General features: G+C 36.6%; 1 non-coding gene across 1 annotated transcript; it reads left to right on the top strand.

Moving 5' to 3' along the window:
* Positions 1-6033: 6033 nt before the first annotated feature.
* LOC141709672 (small nucleolar RNA R71) lies at positions 6034-6140 on the top strand. Its single transcript, XR_012570237.1, has one exon. It is a non-coding gene; the product is annotated as a small nucleolar RNA R71 (small nucleolar RNA).
* The last annotated feature ends 345 nt before the right edge of the window (positions 6141-6485 follow it).

The raw sequence follows: 6485 nt of genomic DNA, 5'->3' as shown, positions 1-6485 counted from the left end.
TATAATTAAAAGATATAACTTTAATTGTCTAAATGATAATTACTTGACGAACGGCGCGTCAAAACCCTATCGTCTACCCATACGATAGCCCACATATAAATATAACAGACAAACACAGGGCTCTTAATCCACACACACACATAATTCACATAGCACATAAGCACATAACTCATGTATCACTTAATTCATATCACATATGACTCAGTTCGTCAAAAGGGTCGACTCGATATGTTTAAAACTGAAATCAGGTCAAATATGATTTTTCGATCAATAATCGACTCAGAATAACTTTTAAAACAAACGACCTTTCGAAACAAAAAGGATTTGGGTCTCGAAAGTATTTTTAATGAAAGCGGAATATTTTTCTGAGTCTGTACGCGTTCGTTTCATATTAAACGGACGAACGGTTTATTTATTATGAATTTTTGAACATTTTTCAGAATAAAACGATCTCCGAATCATTTAATAATTAAATAATAGGGCTCAAACACCCTAAAATAATTTTTATAAGATTTATCGAGCCTGGAAAATAATTTAAAATAATATCTTAAAGCTCGAAACTATTTTTCAGAATTTTTAAATCAATTTTAAATAATTAAATCTAATTAAATAATCAATTAAAATTAATTAATAACTAATTAAATTAATTAATCAATTTATATTTAAATCAATTGACTAATTAAATAATTAATTATCAACTAAAATTAATTAATTAAATAATTAAGATTTATTTTGAATTAAAAATACATTTTCAGAATTAAAATAAAATTTTTAAAATAGAAATGAATTTTTTTTTTAGAATTAAAATAATGATATTTAGAATAAAAGAAAATAATTTTTAAAACTAAAAACTGAATTTTGATTTATTTTAAAACAAAATTCTGGGAAACATAATTGAAAATGGGAGTTGGGGTTTCAGAAGATCAAACGCGTTCTTGGCTTGAATGCTTGCCAAGAACACAACAATGGTGCCCAGATTCCGGTCACCTTCTACGGCGACTTGATCGGAATCCGGCGACCGTCCGGCAAGCTTTAAGGTAGCCAAAACAACACGATTTTAAGCGGGTTTTTATGGCTTTATGTACCAAATTCACTCCACAATTCGATTATACCAACAACAGCGTCAACACATCATCAACTACGATTTCCGATCAAACCACCAAGAATCCGATGAACACTCCGGTCAAAACTCGAAATCGGGCAAATCCCCAACCAAACTCGACGTTCTATATCACAAAACGATGCTAGAAACACGTACAATCTAATTATATCATCACAATCAACAACCAATTAACGTATAAATCAAAATATTGAAAAATACAAACTAACAAAACCTTTAACTCGACCTAATCATTCCGGCAATAGAACGAACACAAAAATAGTGTGAATCGACTCTAAATAACATGTTAAAGCTAATCCTAACATCAAAAACAACCAAAAACTCCTGAAAATCAAAAACCCAATTCGGGTCTAGAACCCTAAAATACGAATTTGAAATTTTACCCAACGTTTATCGATTTTGATGATGAATTAAGAAAGAGGAGGTCAAGGGCTTTAAAACGGATATTCATACTTGTGATTTGGTGTTCAATAACACCTTCAAAATTGGCTTTGATTTTCAGAATTCTCCAAGAACACCAAGAACACATATTCAAGAAATTTTCAGAAATTAAAACCTTAATTACCACATGATATTGAACTCTATTTTTGAAGTATAAAATACCAAATCGACCAGAAAAATATGCTCTACAACATGGAAGCATCAAATCACATCAACAACATCAAGAACAAAAATTCATAATTTAATTATCAAATAATTCGAATATAAATAAATAAATAAGAAAATTACTGTGATTTCTGGAAGGAAACTGATGATTGATTCAGAAAGAGGATTTCGAGAGCTTCGTTTTGATATGCTGCACGCCCGAATCGGAGTTCGATAACGCCTTCGTTCGTGTGTTTGATTCTCGGGAACGTTTCGGTTTTCTCGGGTTTTTCTCTGTATTTACGGTGTTTTAACTGGTTGCAAATGAATAAACGGAATAAACGAAATAAAAAATAGGCTATTTATATTTATGAAATATTGGATCGTTCTGGATCGTTTTGGATCGTTTTGGATCATTAAATTAGTTGCTTAGCCGCTAAGTAACTGCAATAACGATCCGATTCAATACCAAAATTAGATAATTATCAAAACCGAGCTTTTTATAAAATATTATATACGAGAATAATATAAAAATATCCCGTCTCTCGAAAATACGGGTTTTATTGATTACCGAAATAACTATCGTATCAAAAATATTGCGCCGGGCCGCGCACGGGTCAAACCGTAATCCGAATCGAAAAAGTCAAAACACGGAAAATGTCCGGAATTACCCGATTAGGTTAGGAAGGAGTTTTCGGAAGAGTTTCGGGTTGTAAAAACGCAAAAACGGTTGAAGTCGGACGATTCCCGGCTTTATAAAATAATTTTGGTAATTATTCAGAAAATAATTAATAATTCATAAATTAATATAAAATTATCTAACAGTCCAAAAATTACCAGAAAAATATCACAATTATCTATATTTTATTCAGGACATATAAAAATTCAAATACTCAAATAATATCACATCTAAACACCCAAACATCAATTCCACTTATCAGATAATTCACCAAAATTCACCTAAAATCACATAAATAATTCCAAATAATTATAATAATAATATTTGAAAATATGGGATATTACATCAGAGCTACGGTTTAGAGTCCCTGGACAGCCCAAATAGGTTATAGGATATATGTATAAGTTATAAATATTATGCGAGAGAGTAGGTTAAGTAAATTTATTATTAATACTCCTTTTATATATCTATGTATGGTTTGTCAGCAAAGGGCGCACTCCTCGACATCCTCTGGGTCGGATGACACTATTGCTTTCTCCGTCTATGCTGAGTTGAGGCGCGAGTTTGACATGCTTCAGGGCAAGTACGACCGATTGATAGACCGATTAAAGAACGTGTATCCGGTCAGCCGAAACTATGAATGGAAGCCTAAGGAGCAGATGACTGCGAGACTTGAGACTTTGATTCAGTACGTCAACACTAGCTTGAGGAAATGCCATCACACCGAGACCGTACCAGCCAGTATATCATCTAGATGGTGGCGGATGAGCTCCAGAGTATTGTGAAGACGCTTCGAGAGGAGAAGACTACCAAACCCCGTTCCGATGGAGTGGAGCCTTAGTTCTTTCCATTATCTACTTTTCATGTTGTTGTATTATCGGACTATGTAGAACTCCTTGTTGTTTCTTTAAATAAGCATGTTATTCCTAAATTCAGACCTTATTCTAATCTTGATGTGTTGTGACCTTAAATTATTATGCACTATCGTTCTGTTTGCTTTCAATTGTTTATTTTACGCCTTTATATACATCACCCTATTCATTTAATTTGAAACTTGACCTCATATGTGAATAAGAATGCCATGTGACACCTTCAAATTATCTCATTATTCATACCTGTTTTGACGTAACTCTTATTTCAGGATCATGCCACCCAAAAAGAAGAACCCAACAACCACATCTACCACAGATCCAAATATTCTTCGATTACTGGAAACCTTACAACAGCAAACAAATGCTATAGCTCAACAACAACTAACTCTTCAACAACAATTTGAAAACCAAGATAACCGTGAACCTCACCAATCACCTGATCCACCAGTACCACCTCGACAAGTTGTTACTTTTAAGGCTTTTCAGAATGTGAATCCACCTTCATTTCATGATACCACTGATCCAATAATAGCAAACACATGGATTAAGGAAATGGAAAGAGCTTTTGAATTGGTACAATTAGGGGATGATCAGAAGACACCATATGCTACTTACTTCCTGAAGGGCGAAGTCATTTATTGGTGGGATTCAGTGAAAGCTAGAAAGGCAAATGAGCAAGTTTCCTGGGAAAGATTTAAGAAGTTATTTCTGGAAAAGTATTACCCTAAGTACATGCAGAATTAGATGGAACTTAAATTTCTTGAATTGAAGCAAGGGAGAATGTCTGTACTGGATTATGAGAAGAAGTTCACAGAGTTTTTAAGGTTTGTGACAAAGTATACTAGCAGTGAGGAGGAAAAAGCAAAGAGATTCCAACAAGGATTAGAGTCTTGGATCAGAGATAGAGTGGCTATGTTTGAGCTTGATACTTATGTAGGCGTAGTGCAGAAGGCTGCTCTGATTGAAAGTAATGGGATGCAGTCAAGGAAGGAAAGGGATAACAAGAAGAGAAAGGTTCCATTCCATGGAGAAACGTCTGAAACCGGAAACTCACAACACAGGAATATGAAGAGGATTGGATTCCATAAAGGCGGAAATTTTCAAAAGAAGGGAAATTTGAGCAAAAGACAAGAATCAAAGGGGAACAACCAGGCAAGCCAAGGACAAGTTGGAGAAAACAGATTTCAGAGACCAGAATGCAAGCATTGTGGAAGAAGGCACCCCAGAGTGTGTAATAAGCTGAGCATGACATGCTATAGGTGCAACCAGAAGGGACATTTGGCAAATGAGTGTAAGATGCCGAAGCCGGGAGTTTCATGCTACAAGTGTGGTTAGACTGGACACATAGCTAGGGAGTGCAAGTCAACCGAACCAGTCAAAGCTCTGATGAACGTGGCAAGTACCAGTGCAAGCGTGCCAGCTGAGGTATTGGCCTTACCTCCACCACCTACAACAACTCCGCAAGCAACAGCAAGGACATTTGATTTAAAAATGAAGGACGTTGTTCAGAATTCTGAGGTGATAGCAGGTACACTTTTACTAAATAATGTCGAAGCTAAAGTATTGATTGATTCTGGAGCAACGAGATCTTTCATATCAGAAACTTTTGTTGATAAACTTCAATATGATAAAATGGTTATGAATGAGGTAGTAAATGTGGTAATTGAGAATCAAGAGAAGATTCCTATGAGTCAACTATATCCAAAGTGTGAGATTGATATTTCGGGGTATAAATTTTCAGCCGACTTGATACTCTTCAAGTTGGGAGAGTTCGATATAATTTTAGGCATGGATTGGTTAGGGAAGAATAACTCCCAGATTAATTGTAAGTCCAAGAAGGTGTATTTAAAGATGAACAGTGGAGAGAAAGTAGTATTTAAGGGACAGAGGCAAGAATAACTATTTCTTACAATTTTTCAGGCTAAGAAGTTACTTAGGAAAGGTTGCGAGTCGTTCCTAGCTTATGTAGTGGATTCAGAAAGGGACAACCTCAGTATAGAAGATATTCCTGTAGTCAACGAATTCCCAGATATGTTTCTAGACAAACTACCAGGCTTACCACCAGATCGACAAATCGAGTTCGAGATCAACCTTGCTCTGGGCACAGAACCAGTTTCGAAGGCCCCATATAGGATGGCACCAGCAGAAATGAAAGAGTTGGCAAGTCAGCTACAAAAATTGTTGGACAAAAGAGTGATACGGCCAAGTACATCGCCATAGAGATCACCTATTCTGTTTGTAAAGAAGAAAGATGGAAGTATGCGGTTATGTATAGATTATCGGGAGTTGAATAAGGTGACGATTAAGAACCGTTACCCGCTACCAAGAATAAATGACCTATTTGATCAGCTGAAAGAAGCAAAGTACTTTTCAAAGATTGACTTGAGATCAGGATACGATCAATTAAAGATCAAAGAAGAAGATATTCCAAAGACAGCATTCAGGACAAGATACGGACATTATCAATTCTTAGTAATGCCTTTTGGATTGACTAACGCCCCGACAACATTTATGGATCTGATGAATCGGGTATTGACAGTGCTTGGAGCTGCACTGCAACAGCGGTGGCTGCATCGACTTCCTGAATACCTGCTACCTTCCCAGACATCATCCTCTGAGTTGGGTTTTGATGCTCATTTGCAGCCATAGTCTCGATAAGATTATAAGCCTCAGTATAGCTTTTAGCCCATAAGACACCTCCCGCTGCTGCATCGAGCATGGGCCGAGATTGGGCCCCCAAACCATTATAGAAACCAGTGATCACCATCCAATCGGGCATTCCATGATGTGGACACTTCCTCAACATTTCCTTGTAGCGTTCCCAAGCTTCGCACATAGATTCTGTAGGTTGCTGCGCAAACTGAGTAAGAGCACTCCTCATAGCAGCAGTCTTTGCCATCGGATAAAACTTCACCATAAACTTTTGCGCAAGATCTTGCCAAGTAGTGATGGACCCAGCTGGTTCAGAATGTAACCAGTCCTTAGCTTTGTCCCTCAGTGAGAATGGGAAAAGCCTCAGCTTGATAGCCTCATCAGTCACGCCATTATACTTGAAAGTGCTGCAGATCTCGACAAAATTCCTTATGTGCATGTTGGGGTCTTCAGTCACAACTCCTCCAAAAGAAACAGAATTCTGCACCATCTGAATAGTGCCCGGCTTGATTTCAAAGGTGTTAGCTTGAATAGCCGGATGAAGAATGCTTGGCTGAATGTCATCAATTTTAGGCCG

Source organism: Apium graveolens, chromosome 2 (genome assembly GCF_009905375.1).
Source record: "Apium graveolens cultivar Ventura chromosome 2, ASM990537v1, whole genome shotgun sequence".
Classification (NCBI taxonomy): domain Eukaryota; kingdom Viridiplantae; phylum Streptophyta; class Magnoliopsida; order Apiales; family Apiaceae; genus Apium; species Apium graveolens.
This window is presented reverse-complemented; position numbering and strand designations above follow the sequence as displayed.